The sequence below is a fragment of the Amblyomma mixtum genome, chromosome 1 (genome assembly GCF_055824585.1).
Source record: "Amblyomma mixtum isolate Tamu chromosome 1, ASM5582458v1, whole genome shotgun sequence".
Classification (NCBI taxonomy): Eukaryota; Metazoa; Arthropoda; class Arachnida; order Ixodida; family Ixodidae; genus Amblyomma; species Amblyomma mixtum.
Window position 1 is genome coordinate 103,549,062 of NC_143012.1, and position 16,345 is coordinate 103,565,406.

Consider the following 16,345-nt stretch of genomic DNA (forward strand, 5'->3'; position numbering starts at 1 on the left):
CATATACTTAAAGAGCGGCTATTGGCAAATTGAAGTAGACGAACGGGACCACGAAAAAACTGCCTTTGTGACTCCAGATGGCCTCTATGAATTTAAAGTGCTTCCTTTCGGTTTGTGCTCAGCCCCGGCTACGTTCCAACGGATGATGGACACCGTCCTCACAGGCCTCAAGTGGCAAAGCTGTCTTGTTTACTTGGACGACGTCGTAGTTTTTTCGGAAACATTTGACCAACATCTCCAGCGCCTACGGGCTGTCCTCGAAGCCCTCCGCTCGGCAGACTTTACCCTGAAGCCCCAGAAGTGTCATTTCGGTTACGAAGAGCTCAAATTTCTGGGTCACGTTGTGAGCGCTGAGGGAGTGCGGCCGGACCCCGAAAAGACTGCCGCCGTTGCACGTTTTCCCGTTCCGACCGACAAGAAAGCTGTCCAGCGCTTCCTGGGTCTCTGTGCGTATTATCGGCGCTTTATTGCGGACTTTTCCACGATTGCTGAGCCGTTGACGCGCCTCACCAGGAATGCCACCTCCTTTGTCTGGACCACTGACCAACAGACCGCTTTCTCTACGCTCCGCCAGCGCCTTCAATCACCTCCCGTTCTTGCGCACTTCGACGAAGATGCCGATACCGAGGTCCACACCGACGCCAGTAAAATCGGTCTTGGTGCGGTCCTTGTTCAACACCAAGAGGGCCTTGAGAGGGTTATCGCCTATGCTAGCCGTACTCTCTCCCGCGCCGAGAGCAATTACTCCACGTCTGAAAAAGAATGTCTTGCGGTCGTGTTTTTCATGCACAACATCGTCCTGCGACATGGCGCTCCTTCGAACGTGATTACAGACAGAGGGACGGCGTTTACAGCGCAACTAATCGACCACATCTTTCGGCTGAGCTGCACAACACACCGCAAGACCACGGCCTACCATCCGCAGAGCAATGGCTTGACCGAGCGATTAAACAGGACCCTTGCGGACATGTTGTCCATGTACGTAGATGTCCAACACAAAACTTGGGATGAGCTCCTGCCGTATGTCACCTTTGCCTACAACGCCGCCCTGCAGGAAACTACGCGCTTCTCCCCGTTTCGCCTTGTGTACGGACGCGAAGTCCAGAGCATGCTTGATGCCATGCTCCCGTGCCCAGAGGATGACCAACTCGCCCCAGATGCCCAACAGTTTGCCCAACGTGCCGAAGAAGCCCGTCAGCTGGCCCGCGTGCACATCGGGCAACAGCAGAGCTCGGATGCGCGCCGTTACAACCTTCGCCACCGACAGGTTGACTACAAACCCGGTGACCAAGTCTGGGTGTGGACTCCTGTTCGTCGCCAAGGCTTGTGTGAGAAACTGCTCTCCCGCTATTTTGGCCCTTACAGAGTGGTACGGCGTGTGAGTGAGGTTAACTATGAAGTGGTTCCGGACGGTGGTGCGCAACCGCGACGCCGACAGCCTGACTCTGACATTGTGCACGTTGTGCGGCTTAAGCCGTACTATACACGGTGACGAAACCGTGCTGATGTTTTCGCGCGCTTCAGTTGCAGCAGTTTGCTTGTTTTTTTTCTGTTTATTTTTTGTTTCACCCTTACGTCGACAGCGACAGCGCTCTTTTTTTTCTTCATTAGGGGGGAATAATGCCACCTAGTATTGCCAGGCGGCGCATACGAAGTAGGGCGAAGACGACGAAGTAGGGCTCGTGCCGTGTGGAGTCTGTCGCTGTTGTTGCCTCAGCTTGCCTGGCCTTCCCTTTCGTGCCTGCTAATAAAGCCCCCCTTCGTCAGCAAGTACGTTACAATATATTTTCACCCTCCGCGGTGGCTCACTGTTTACGGCACTCGGCTACTCACTCGAAAGGCGCGGTTTCGATCCCGGCTGGGGCGGCTGAATTTCGATGGTGGCGAAATTCTAAAGGGCCGTGTTCTGTGCGATGGGAGTGCACGTTAAAGAATGACAAAAGTCTGGTGCAGCGATAGCTAATGGGTTAATGTCCAAATATGCATAATTACGTTTTGTCTAACTAGGTTCCAAGAGGATTCTTGTGTGGGCTAGTTGGTTCGTACTTTCTACGAAACAGATTAACACAGTGGAACGGAACAAGAACAAAAAAAAACGAAACAGTGCCCTTCCTCTAGTTGCATTTCTTCTATTCTGTCCTTGTGCTGATCTGTTTCGTAGAATATGGAAATTCATTCATAAATCCCTGGTATTCCTAATACCTCTTCTGGCGTTCTGGTGCAGCGGTTAAGCGCTGTGCCACTGTCATCGGATGGCTCCTCCCGTCTCTGGTTCAACTTGCGCGATCCAGGTTGTCCCGGGCAACCTCTGCGACCAGTATATTCCAGGTTGCTCGTGGTCGCCATCTTTTATAAGTACCATGAAGCGTTGACTTACACGCGCGCACTCGCGCGAGCGACGAGAGAGAGAGACGGGTTTTCGTTCAATGGCGCAAGTAAAGCTTATGCCTTAACAAATACTCCCACAACTGGGTTTCGAACCCGCGACGGAGCACACGGATCAGCTTCGCCGGCCTCTGCACCAGAGTAGTACCGCCGTAGGCGATCCCGCCCCTAGCTAGAATACAAGTCTCTCATCCTGTGAATTGCACACCGTCGTCTTCATAAACTTTCATCTGCGGGGTGAACAGGTCACATCAGCTCAACGTCGATCCGAGCTGAACGAGAGTCTAATATCGTTTCCAGACGGGAAGATGACCAGGTTAACAGACCAGGCTAGAGCAGGCTTTCGGACACCCACCCGGTTTACCTACGTCGAAATCCTACCACTTTTTCCCTTTCCGCACAAGAAAACAGCCAATGGGACGCGTCCGTGACGTCATTTGACTCACCTGCCCGCGACCGCGGCCACAAAAGAGCAGCGAGAAGACGACCCAAGGAGAGCGCGCCAAGTCTGCTCTATGCTCACCCATGGAGATGCAGCAGGAGCGCATTGGTGGTATCACGTGATTGGCTATAAGAACAAGCTCCCGTAGTGTGGACGCGATTCCGAGGAGCTGCGAGGCGACGGCGCCGTTGATGAAGCTCATCTGTGAGAAGTTTCTCACAAATGATAACGGAGCTTTAGAGCTTAAGAGCACTTAAGAGCTTAAGTGTCGGCACAGGCATATCTGATCTGCTAGCGGGCAGGCTTCGAAGCTATGCACGTTTAATTTTGCTACCGACGGCCCTACAGGGAGCCTTTCCAGAGTGTAGAAACATTGCCGCCTGCGTCGACGCATAGCACGGGATAGAGTTGAAATGTGCTCAAAGGCGAATGGCTTGTTGTATGTCTTGCACAGTTACGCACCCTCCCAATGAGTCAACCAATTCAATACGTGCTTTCAGTCGAATGACTACTCGCTTTGCATGACTGAATTTGTCGTCCTATGAAACAGCGTGTTCTTGCTTCAATAACCGTTTCTGTATATTTGGGCACTTTCCAGTTCAATAGAAACTTTGGGCCGCCGCTTCCATTCATGCTTGCTGTTTGCACGTGATTCTTCACAAACTAACGGTATATATTTTCTGTCAGGTGTATGCCTTCAAGCTATGCCTTCAATGCCTTCAAGCTATGCCTTCAATGCCTTCAAAGTTGTAGTAAACATTTTTTACGCCCCTACATCGTGGGGTACTGAATCAGAACAGCTTTGCCAGGACAGCCCAAAGGCCGAATCTTCTCAAAAGAGTGCAGAGTAGCTGGTGGGCGAGGCACAGTGCTTCTTTCACGGGGACAATTAGACATAGAGACTGGGTTTCTTTCTATGTGAATTAAATTTACAAGTGCCTTGAACAGAACCAAGCTTGCTGCTGGCACATTTCTTTTCATATTAGCAACGACGGCCACTGCCGATATAAACAGGGGCCGGCGAGAATGAAATTGGCATAGCAGCCGCAATGAGGCCTCGGCACAATACGTTGCGTGTTTACACTTGGGCCATTTTCAGTTGCCATTGCCCGCATTTCGCCACTGCTTGCCTGCCTGCCTGGCTGTCTGAAGGCGGTTTTAAGGCAGGCTGCTCAGAGGCCCGGCAGTTGAGCATCAGCAGCGTATCCGCGAGTCAGGGAGCAGCTGATTTAATAGTGACAGGCTGCACGCGAAGAGCAACCTGGATCGCAACCCATCTCCCCCCTGATGGCAGCACCTACCGTTGAAGTGGCAGCACCTACCGTTGAAGCGCATCACATGACCGTTGCAGCGCTGTGATAAGAGAGCAAGGAAGACTCGCAGCGATATAGCAACGTTGATAATGAACAATTCCGCAAATACGGAGATTAATTCATCACCGCTAGCCGAGCAACTGCCATCCGCGGAGATTGAGTCTGAATACCAGAGCAAGAAACGAAAACCGAACTGCTAGCGCACCTATTTCGGATTTGGTCAACTACGCAAATCAACGATATTTTTTTGTTTACTATTGCCACAGCTTGAGATAAAACATTCAGGTCTATAGAGAACATGGTCGTTGCGTCCAACACCGCAGATTTTCTCATACAGACCCAGTAAGCACTTGACCGGTGGCTAGAGCCGGAAGCTGCTCAGTGCGTCGGATTGAGAGCTCAGAGGACGATGGCAACAGCGGGGTGCGTGAAGCGCATGTTTTGAGCGCATTTCTGCGTCTCCTGCCCACTAATCAAATAATGGTGTATAGGCAAGAGTGTGCTCTACGCGAACCACACGCTAAGCTGCTCGAAGCCACGATGAAAGCCAATGTAGCCGCCAGAGGCAAGATACCGGTGGCTTTGAACGCCGGAAGGCGAGCCAGAATTCGTCAACCTAAGCAACGCTAAGCAGAGTACACCAGCGAACAGTGCAGAGTAAAGCCCGTAAATATATGTTTGGCACTGCGATTTCCTGCTCAGTCTCGTAGCACTTTCTGATAGAGTTCCATACGGCTTTCACTGGCACATAGAAATCATTTCGCCCGACGCGCTCTCGCTCTCTGGGGAGGAGGCTCCTACGTTCCTTGTGCGGCAGGTGCTCACTGGCGCCTCGACTGGCGATGCGCACATTCGCGCGTGGTTAACAGTGACTCCCAAAAGCAAGCCAAATACACGAGTACGCCGGCTTCAGCATGACGCCGTCCGTGAGCAGTTACCAAAGAAATCAGTTAGTCAGATCTAGTGATTGACCCAAACTAAGCGGGAAATCTACGAGATATTAGTTAAGTTGATTACTTGTGTGTGTACAGCTGTTCAAAATCAACCCAAAGCTAGGTTGGTCTCCTACGTCAATGCACGATACAACTCAGCATACCTGGAGATTTATTATCACTGGTAGGTTCCATTCTACTGCTCCATTATTTAAGCGTCTAACTCTACGCTGAATTTTCTAGCCCTTCTTAAAGGGTTCCTTAAAGCACTCGTAAAATTTCATTTCCTCTCCCTCTTTTTGTTTTTGTCGTTGTGGGGAGAGAGGGCTGATACTAGGACTACGCAGACCTAAAAAAACAAAAATTGAAATTAAAATTGTGAGGACTCTCTATCCCCGTATTAAGGTTATGACGTAAAATCTTGAGTGGGTTAACTTTCTCGACTTTCCATTCATAGATCCCTGCTTGTCATCACTCCACTGCTGGCGCAGTGGAGCAGCGGTTGAGAGAGGGCTGTGCGATGGCAGTTGCTCCCATCCGTGGTGTTTGTGCAACCCAAGTTGGTCCACCTGGGCAACACCTGGCGACCATTCCCAAATTTAACTTCCACCTGCCATGGGGGTCAGCCTGCTCATAATTTGGTGGTCACGCTATATAGAGGTACCAAAGTCACTCGGCCTAGGTTGCCCACCTAAGTTCCGACAGCGGGTATTTCTAGCTAGAAATACCGGGGATGACAACACCATAATTTCCGCATAACAGGAGCTTTAAAGCTGTCGTGCTTATCAGTATCTCCTCATGGTTACTGCATTTCCGCGGGCACAAGGTCATGCTTTGGTTCCCTTCTGAAAAGGGGATGCAAATCATGACTGCCGCCGCTCTCTTCCAACTACAGCCTTTCGGATGCGCATTCGCACAAGGTTTCAAAAGTGTCTTACTTTTTGTCGCCTTCCTTTCCCGTGTATGTGCCGTACGCGTAGAGCGTCGACGTTGGCAGAGTGAATCCCAAGTCCGTGTCAGGTATATTGCCCTAAAATGGGTAAAAACGAAGAGAAGTGTTCTGAATGAACAATTTAGTCCGTCGCAGGTAGCACTCTTCTGCCTCGTCAGCATATACTTTAAAACTTGCATGCTTAGCTGATGGGGAAAAATGCATTAGCTAACGTTTTTTTATTTTAATTTTACAGCACGCTTCACAGGTCAAACGTTACTCAGTACTTGGGAAAATTTCCAATCTCGATGCTTTCTTGAAGATGACTTAGCTTTAGTGGCGGTCTTTCCTGAAGCACCAGGAATAGCGCAGTATACCGTATCTTACCGCTACTTACATAAAAGACAGAAACATGGACGCGAAAGAAATTGTTTGAATTGTTTGAATGAAGGAAAAAGTCATGGAATGTGTATAAAAAGTAACTGAATTGGAGCAGCAGCTGTCAGTAATGACAACAAAAATTGATGATTTAGAAAATAGAAGCCGACGATCAAACCTGATTGTTTTTGGCATAAAGGAGCAAGAAGAAGAGTCTGACGAACAACTTCAGAGAATAGTAACAAAAGATATTCTTGAAGATAAGCTAAACGCGACGGTATCAGGTATTGAAAGAATACATCGACTCGGTAGACGAAAGTCAGAGAATGAAGGCAAAGATAGACCGGTGATCTTTTCGTTACTGGACTATCGTGATAAAGTAAACATTTTAAAGCAGTGTTCTAAACTTAAAGGATCTACCTATTCGATTAGTGAAGATTTTTTACAAAGTGTCCGAGAGGTGAGGAAAAAGCTGTGGAATCGAACCAAAGAAAATCGTGACAGGAAAGAAAAAGTGAGGTTGACGTATGATAAAGTTCTAATTAATGGTTGTCTTTTCGCCTGGGACAACGATAGCAACGACATCGTTGAAGTAGAACCAAAAAACGAAGAAAGCGAGGTAGAGCACAGCATGGAACCACGGGCAACTCGGTCAAGGGGCCGCAAACGTTGATCAATCTAGACGTGCGCAGTCTTATCAACGAATACGACGGTACAGAATCTTGCAATCAGGTCATGATGAATGAAGTAAAATGTAACGAAAAATTAACAAACACGTTTTTTCGTTGTCTCCATGTGAATGCGTGGTCTGCCGTGAATAAAACGGCTGAACTTGAGTATCTGTTTAACAAACTAGACAAGTTTGAAGTGTTTATGATTACGGAAACCTGGTACTCTTGTGATGAAGAAGTAATTAATTTGCCCGGGTACAACTCGTTCTTCATGAACAGATCATTAAATCGTGGTGGCGGTGTTTGTGCTTTAGTAAAAAAGTGTATAAATTGTGACCTGGTGCCAAGATTTTGTTGTGTCACTTCTGACTACGAAATGGTTTGCTTAAATTTTGACCGTACTATTATTGCGGTTTGTTACCGGCCTTCTGATGGCCGCACTGCAGAATTCTTTTCTTTCGTTGACGTATTTTTGAATTTTGTGAACTCTAACAACTTCTGTGTCATTCTAGGCGGCGATTTTAATGTAAACCTGCTGTCCGATAGCAACACAGCAAAAGATTTTATTTTGCTGCTTTCCGCAAACGGCTGCATTAACACAATTGGTACGCCTACAAGAGTTACTATGCATGCAGAATCACTCATTGACCTCTTTATTACTAATTTTGATGGAAAGAGCGTTGTGTCTGCTGTCTTTCATTATGACCTTAGTGACCATTTCCCAATATTGCTAGGGGTGAAACCAGGTATGAAGTACAAACCAGCGCGTGCTTGCTTTCATCAAGCGATTACTGAGAAAAACCTTGCTTCTTTCAGACAGGCTGTTTCAGATGTAGCTTGGTCTGACGTGCTGTCTATGACAGACGTGGAAGCCACTTATGAAAGCTTTCTTGATAAATTTCAAGCACTTTACACCGCACATTTTCCGTACAAGGCGCACGTAAGACCTCGGAAAGGGCGCAAGGAGTGGATGACGTCACAATTGCTCAAGGAGATACAATATAAAGAAAAAATGTACCAAGACTTCATAAATACACGCGACCCGGATCTATTAGCAAGATAAAAAGTCCTCAGAAATAAGCTAAACAAAAAGTTAAGGCGTGCTAGGGATTCGTATTACTACGGCAAATTCTAATCATGCCACGGTGATTCTCGAAAGTTATGGAACCAGATTAACAACGTTGTTTTACGCACACCCGAGACTAGCCCTCCTCAAGAAGTACTTATTCAAGGACGAAGTGTAAATGGGCAGGAGCTAGCAGAGCCGTTTAATCAGTATTTCATCACGCGAGAATACCTAAGTTCGTCAAACATGCCATATGATGCCCACATAAGTCAAAGTAGCGATTCTATGTATCTAAGTCCAACTACATCTTCCGAAGTATTCACTGCATTCATGAACATGAAGAACAGCAGATGCCACGATGCGGATGATTTGCAGATACGGCCTATGAAGCATGTCTTAGATATTCTAGCACCAATTTTAGCACATATATTTAATTTAAGTTTGGAATACGGAGTGTACCCACAGCGCATGCAAATTGCTAAGGTGACAGCTTTGTACAAGAAAGGTGATAAGCTTTGCGTTTCAAATTATAGGCCAGTTTCCGTGCAGCCGATCTTTTCTAAAGGACTGGAAAAAATTATCCACACGCTAATATCATGCTTTTGTGACAAACACCAAATAATAACAGATTCGCAGTTTGGTTTTATCAAACATAAATCTACAGAGACAGCATTACTAAGCCAAAAAGAGTACCTCTTACAGTGTTTCGAGGAAAAGAAACTTGCCCTTGGCGTTTTTATAGATTTCTCGCAGGCTCTCGACTACATCAGCCACAACATACTTTTGACAGAACTGTTCGACTACGGTTTCAGGGGTCGTGTTCACGCGCTTCTTACGTCATATCTTGCACATCGCTTTCAGTTTGTTGATATTAATAGCTGTCGATCTTCAGTAAAAAAAGTACCTGCCGGAGTACCTCAGGGAAGTATCCTTGGACCGCTTCTTTTTAACTTATATATCAATGATATTGTTAATCAATGCCTGCATGTGAAGTGCGTTATGTATGCAGATGACGTCTCACTGTTTTTCTCATCAAGCGCATGTGAAGTTGTGATAAACGAGGCCAATAGGACACTAAGTACACTCCATCAGTGGTCCCTTAATAATCTGTTGAAAATTAATGTAACTAAAACTAAGGCAATTATGTTCAAACCAAAAAATAAAACCGTTATTCTACCATGCGATCTTAAGCTAGGTTTGGAAACAATAGAGGTTGTAGATAATATTAAGATATTAGCGGTTCATTTCAACAGCCAGCTAAGCTGGGACAATCATGTTAACGCTGTCATCAGTAAGCTTTCTCGTGTCACAGGTATCATAAACCGGCATCGTCACTTACTTCCATGCAAAGTTAAACTTCTCCTATATAATTCGCTCTTTATGTCCCAAGTGAACTATGCGCATTTAGTTTGGGGAACAACTACAGGTACCAATAAAAATAAGATTTATGTTTTACAGAAGAAGGCTCTGCGTGCAGTACTTAACGTCGGTTCTCATATAAACACATGCGATTTATTCCACCAGTTCAATGCCATAAAAGTATCTGAAATATATAATGTTAGGCTAGCTGAAAGATACAAGAAGGACATAAAACAAAATATGAATTACTTGCGTGACACGGCACACCTTTCACTAAATGTACAAGTTTATCCTATCAGACACAGCGAACTGTGGCATATTCCAACCTGCCGCACAATATATGGTACACATAGTCTAGGAAACACGTTGCCCCGTCTTCTAAATAAGTTTCAAACTGCACAAGTTGATCTTTCACGTGCATGCCGCCTAGTTATACACGATGTATGTGCCACTTTATAGATTTCATTGCTTCTTTATCCCTTCACTGCCTCTTTATTTCTTCCGTTTCCGTATAGTGTTGACCTAATTTGAGTAACCGAATTCCTGTTCTTCGATGACGTGTATTTTTGTTTCCTTTTTTTGTTACCATTTTTTGTTGTGCACTTCATTCCTTGTCATTTTTCTAATAATACGCAAAACCATTTTTGATAACTATTGTTTGCATTTTGAGATGCTATTTGTTTAAAACATTTGTTACCTGCTGCCCTGCAATGTAGGAGCCGAGGGGCACGTCAAGGCAAAATTTCTGGCTTTTTTCCCTCGGCCCTCACCATGTGTACATGGGAAAATAAATTGAAATGGAAAATTTAAAATTGAAATTTGAGACAAATACGAAAATCAAAGGTGTAATTTTAGGCTGGAGAAACATTGCGGCATGCGCTAAGGAATAAGGGCCAGTAGATAACAAATGACAATCAACTGGGAAAATGATATGATTTCAAGAAAACCAATAATATCTTAACGTAACGGCGCGGATTCCGAGAGATTTTAGAGCATAGAAGGGGGCGCCTTAGGGTGAGGCGGGAACAGATGACATCGGAAAATCTGAAGCGGTAATATGCCGCAGCATCCCTTGGTCCGGGGTAACGCTAGTGTCACGGCAGAAGCATTTTTCCTGCAGCGGATGTACAGCAACTCGCAGTCGTACAGCAACTTGCATACAGCAGTCGTGGCCGCGTGGTATAGCACCCGCTTCGGCTTCGGGAGGTGGAGTTTACGACTCCCGCCGCCGGCCGCCCTTATAAAAATGGTCTATAGACTTTCTATAGGCTTTTTATAGACTCTATAGCCATCCTATAGACTTTTCCTTTTGTCTATAGACAGTCTATAGAAAATCTATGGACTAAAGTCTATAGCTGCTTCAATGTCCTTTCGTCTATAGACGGTCTATAGACTCGCTATAGCTTAAGGTCTATAGCCGCCTCAATTTCCTTTTGTCTATAGACTGTCTATAGACTAAAGTCTATAATTGCTTCAATTTCCTTTCGTCTATAGACGGTCTATAGACTCGCTATAGACTAAGGTCTATAGCCGCCTCAATTTCCTTTTGTCTATAGACTGTCTATAGACTAAAGTCTATAATTGCTTCAATTTCCTTTCGTCTATAGACGGTCTATAGACTCGCTATAGACTAAGGTCTATAGCTGCCTCAATTTCCTCTTGTCTATAGACTGTCTATAGACTAAAGTCTATAACTGCTTCAGTTTCCTTTCGTCTATAGACGGTCTATAGACTAAGGTATATAGCTGCCACAATATCCTTTCATCTATAGACGGTCTGTAGACTCTCTATAGACTGAGGTCTATAGCTGCTTCAATTTCCATTTGTCTACAGACTGTACACTATAGATAGTCTACTGCCTATAGACCAGTCTATAACAATCGTAATTTTATTTAACAATGTTCGATACACTGACTTTCGACTAAGTCCAGAACAATGTCAATTTGTTTTTGCACTGCATGTTGAGGGGACCTGCATCTAGTGACCGCAACTATGTCGGGAGTCCCCCACCTCCTTCGCTATTACGGAAATTAAAAAGTATTGCGTAAGACCATTATAACACCCTCCTGTATATTGTTTTCAGGAGCATTGACAAGCTTCTTTTCGTTATACCGTGACGTATATTGTCAATACAATTAGATATTTAATGCTAACAAGTAAGCCGAGGAAAGGCAGCCGTTCTTGAAGTAAGGGCGCCCGCAAACTGTACTACATCGAACGAATACGCTGTCCCTTAAAGGAATTGCTCTACACAATTCCATTCCATCTTTCTATCGTTACTGTCCAACGCGCTGAAATCAGAAACATTTCATCAACGGTTCTACATTTCTTTTTAAAACGTCCTGAAAATAAAGGGGGAAATACGGGTGTGAATTCAAGGAAGCGCCCATCCCTTAGAAACATCTTCGATTAATCTCAAAGAGCCTGGTCCTCTGTGCGATTAACATCTGCCATTTCTACCTTTGCAGTTTGTATTCACGTGAATAAGTGCTGCGACGCAACAATCACAAAGCCAGTAGTTTTTCGTTCCTACCCTTGCACTTGTTGCTTCGGAGCCGATGACACGCTGATGTGGCGCATATCAGTTTTCTAAACACGAGCACACGCAAAAAAAGACGTTATGCTATGCAACCTTATAATTATTATTTGAGAATTGTACCACATACTATTCGGTGGGAGATGCGGCGCGTATACCGACAAGAAGTTAGATTTCGGTTCTGTTTTCACGAAAACAATAAGATTTTTAGAGGGTAAGAGAAGCATTTAAGCTTATAAACCAATTGCCTTCTGTGGTCTTGGATATCAGATCAAGCTGCACACGGCAAGAGTGCGAGCGATAAAGATACGACCGTGAAATGGGTTTCTGTTTCACGTTTTACCCATTTTACCGCGAGACGGCGGAAAATCATTCGGGCTGCAAACAACCCTGTGCGTGGCTGCATCAATGGCGTTGGCGTGTTTTTCGCGGATTACGTTTTCTTCAAAATCCAGCTTCATCGTCCGCTTACGGTAAGTCTACACGTTTATATTTTATTCATTTGGTCTCCTAAACCACTCTAAGCAGAGCTGTGTGTGCAGAACAGATTATGTGCGCAGTTACAAACGTCCTATCTTCGTTTCTAAGGCGGAAGCCATCGGGTTCTCGACTAATGCCGCTTATCTCTGTCCCGCTGTCCTTACTAACGCGCGGAAAGGCAGTCTCTGCGATGCCCTTGATGATAAGCCGCTCCTCGCGAGCTGTCTACTAGATTTTTCGTGTTTCAAGGTAGATGCGCGGCCAGAAATGTCGTTTAGCCTGTGAATGACGGCCGAAATGGAACTGTGTGTTAGTTAGCGCCGTGTGAGCTCAATTTACTTTGCACCTCCGAAAACGTACTTACATAGTCTCGTTCAGTGGTGGATTACATTTATTTTCTTATCTTTGTTTTATCGCCTTTCTGGACCATGGAGTGCTGTTCTTTTTGAGGTGTGCATTGCTTTCTACGTATGGACGCTCGCTCGGTGCGCGTCGTGGACGCCGACGTTTCAGCAAAGGTGTCTTGTAACGCTATAGACTGGAGCGCGAGATGTTTGTCAAATCTGTATTCAAGCGGCGCTGGAGGAATGCTTGTAGTGTGATGGGTGAATAAAATTCGTTGCCGGCGCGAATGGCCGGCGTGCTCAAACACCGCGCAGAACCCACGAGCTCCATCCCATCTCCCCTTCGTTGCACACGTATGGATTCGTCCGTGTCTGTCATCAGAGCCGTTGGCCGCCGCCGCTGGCTTGCGGGCACTTCATTTTGAAAACTGGGTAAAGGTCGGCTCGACAAGAGGTGGCTTACATTTCGTTCCGAGTGGTTCGCTCATGAATCCCGCTCACGCGTGCACAGATTTCTAATACCATTTGCGCGAGAGGCAAAGTATGTGTTTCTGATTTCAGACTGCTACGTTACGAAAGCGCCGATGTGACTCGCCACTTATTTGCGCCTAAAATTAAATTAAGCTCTCGTGTTATTATGGATGCGCCTGTTGAAGGCGTTAATTGTTACATTGAAATACATCGTACTTTGAGCACGTTCAATGCTTTCGCTGATTTTTATAGCAGCGTTGGGTTAGGCTGCCTCCATGCAAGAAACACACCTCTTTACTGCGCTGTTGGAGCTGCACTTGAAGGAAAAACTAAGTGAATTTCAGACGGTATTTTATCGTGACAGTAATTTGCTGTCTCAACCTCGCGACTGCTTTTGAAACGGCGCAGCTGCAGCCTCTGTGTGCTGTATTAGTTTTCTGAATAATGAGCGCGGCATGGAAGCGCTGCAACCCGCTTGTTTCTAAGAGCGCGCGCAGATGTACGAGTATGCTGTTCCGTCTTTGTGCTTCAAGTTATAGGCGCAAATCTGTGGTGAACTGGTTGCTTCTGCCTGCTGGTTTTGTATAGCTTGTGCCCGTTTGAGTATCGGCTTACGTACACTCGGCCATATCTTTAACTGGCTTAGGTGTTGCATCGCTAAATGCACCTTGTAAAAAGGTGCCTTTTGGCCACACTGCTGGCATATTCATGTTGTAATTTGACACGTGAGATGGCATTTCATAGTTTCTTTTTGTTAATATAATGTTTGAGGCGAGTACTTGCATTTTTAGATCAAAGTTATCAGAAATATTCATCGTCTGCCGCTACGAAGAGCCGAAACAAGCGGAATACGCAGCAATGGTTCTGGTGACGCATTTGCACTAATCTGGGTAAACGACTTGCCCGCCATGAAAGGAGTGGTACTTTACGCAGAGGATGAGGTCATATGGACCAGATCCATTGCTGCGTATGCCGCTTGTTTCAGCTGTTCGTAGCGGCAGACGAATGTTTCTGATAACGTTGATCTAAACACGCAAGTACTGCACTCAAACATTTTATGAACAGAAAGGAACCACGAAATGACATTTCACTCGTTAAATTACAGCATGAATATGCCAGCAGTGTAGCCGAAAGGCACCTTTTTTACAAGGCGCATTTAGCAATGCAACACCCGAGCCAGTTAAAAATTTGGCCGGGTGTACCAGGCTTAATTCACGCAGGGTATTCTGAAGCGCTTCTTCTATAGCGGTTATAAGAATAAATGCTGCAATATTCTCCTTTTTGGATCCCTCTGTAAGGTGCACTGAATCTGTATTTTATGGAGGTGGCATTCTTAACAGCTCCTTGCGAGTCAATGCAGATATGTGGCACAATTGTTCGAAGTCTTCTGTTACAAATAGTGTAAAAGGATTGCCATAAAGAGATCAGTATTGGCTGTAACAGTATTGCCATACAGAAATCAATATCAGTACTGGATTCAGAGTAGAGTGCTCCAGGGATTAGGGGTCTTTGTTACAATGTTTTATGACGACACTTATAATCTGTCGTCTATTTACTGAAATGATTGAGCTGGCGTGATAGCTCAGTGGCTATCATGTTCGTATGGCGACCTGAAAGATGCAGGTTCGATTCCGGCCTAGGCGGTCGCATTTTAATAGAGGCAAAATGCTAGAGGCCTGTGTACTCTGCACAGGTGACCGAAATTATTCCCCAGCCTTTCACTTCAGCGTCTCGTAGCGTGTGTCGCCTTGGGTCTTTGAACCCCATAAAAACAAACCAAAAGATCAAGATTGCTTTTCTAGAATGGCATAGCCAGGATATGCCTTGCATTGTAAAGCACATGTGTAGAGATGGAATGGGAATTTTTTTTTCAGTTCCTCTTATATTCTTTTTTTCCTTTGTGCTGTACAGGTGAACATGCCCGGATGATTTACTGCAGACAACAGGCCACAAGAATGCTTCTGAGGAAACTAGCCGGACTGTTACTTTCAACTTTTATGTTACTGTGGTGCATTATTATGGTGCATGTATTGCATATTCCCAGCCTGGATAGCTTGGAAATAAACTAAATTTGTAAGTATATTGATTGTTTCATGTGTGAACTCTGTCTGGTGACCTTTTTCAATGATTGTGGACAGTCTATAGGCAGTCTATAGATAATGGTCTACTAATAGTTTAGTAGACAGAGGTCTATAGACTGTCTATAGACAAAGGTCTATAGCACTGCCAGGCCACACACCTATGGGATGTCTATAGACAGTCTATAGACATCTGTCTACTGGACCAGTAGACTTTTGTCTGTAGACTGTCTATAGACGGTAATCTACAGGAAGCCTATGGCCATAAGTCTATAGTCCGTCTATAGACAAGTGTCTATAGACGGTCTATAGACAGCTCTATAGGAAATGTATGACCATAAGTCTATACATCGTCTATAGACTGTCTATAGACCTGTGTCTATAGACTTCCTATAGACCTATAGACTTTCAGTAGACATTTGTCTATAGACTGTCTATAGACAAAAGTCTACTAAAAGTGTATGGCCATAAATCTATCGACTGTCTATAGACCAGTCTAAAGGATTTGTCTATAGACAGTCTATAGACTTCATAGACTAAAGTCTATAGACAGTCTATGGACTGTCTATAGAAATTTTTATAAGGGCGGGTACCAACCGGTTTTCTCACAATGAGTTCAAGCTATGCTGCGGCCTGGTGCTCGGCTTCCTATGGTTGCATTGCTTGGGAAAGGAGCCTGCGCCTTCAAATCCCGTCACTGTGTGCAAAAAGGGCCACAATTTGGGCTTGTACCGCACGAGGCGGATTTAGGGTTGCTTGACGGCAGAACTTATCTCTGATCCGTCAAGGCAACTGTGGTCATGACCCTTTTCCCAAGCATCTCACCCTAGAAGAGCCGAGAAGCAGGCCAGGGGAAATCTTGTACCCTTTAAAGAAACCGGTGGGTACCCGGCAGCACTGGCAACAATAGGTTAGAACAAAAAATTAGAACAATAGGTTTATATGAAAGGTACTCGTTC

At 45.3% G+C, this 16,345-nt stretch overlaps 1 long non-coding RNA gene across 1 annotated transcript; it reads left to right on the forward strand.

Moving 5' to 3' along the window:
• Positions 1-12,250: 12,250 nt before the first annotated feature.
• LOC149367375 (uncharacterized) lies at positions 12,251-15,388 on the forward strand. Its single transcript, XR_016284834.1, has 2 exons — positions 12,251-12,486; positions 15,220-15,388. It is a non-coding gene; the product is annotated as an uncharacterized LOC149367375 (long non-coding RNA).
• The last annotated feature ends 957 nt before the right edge of the window (positions 15,389-16,345 follow it).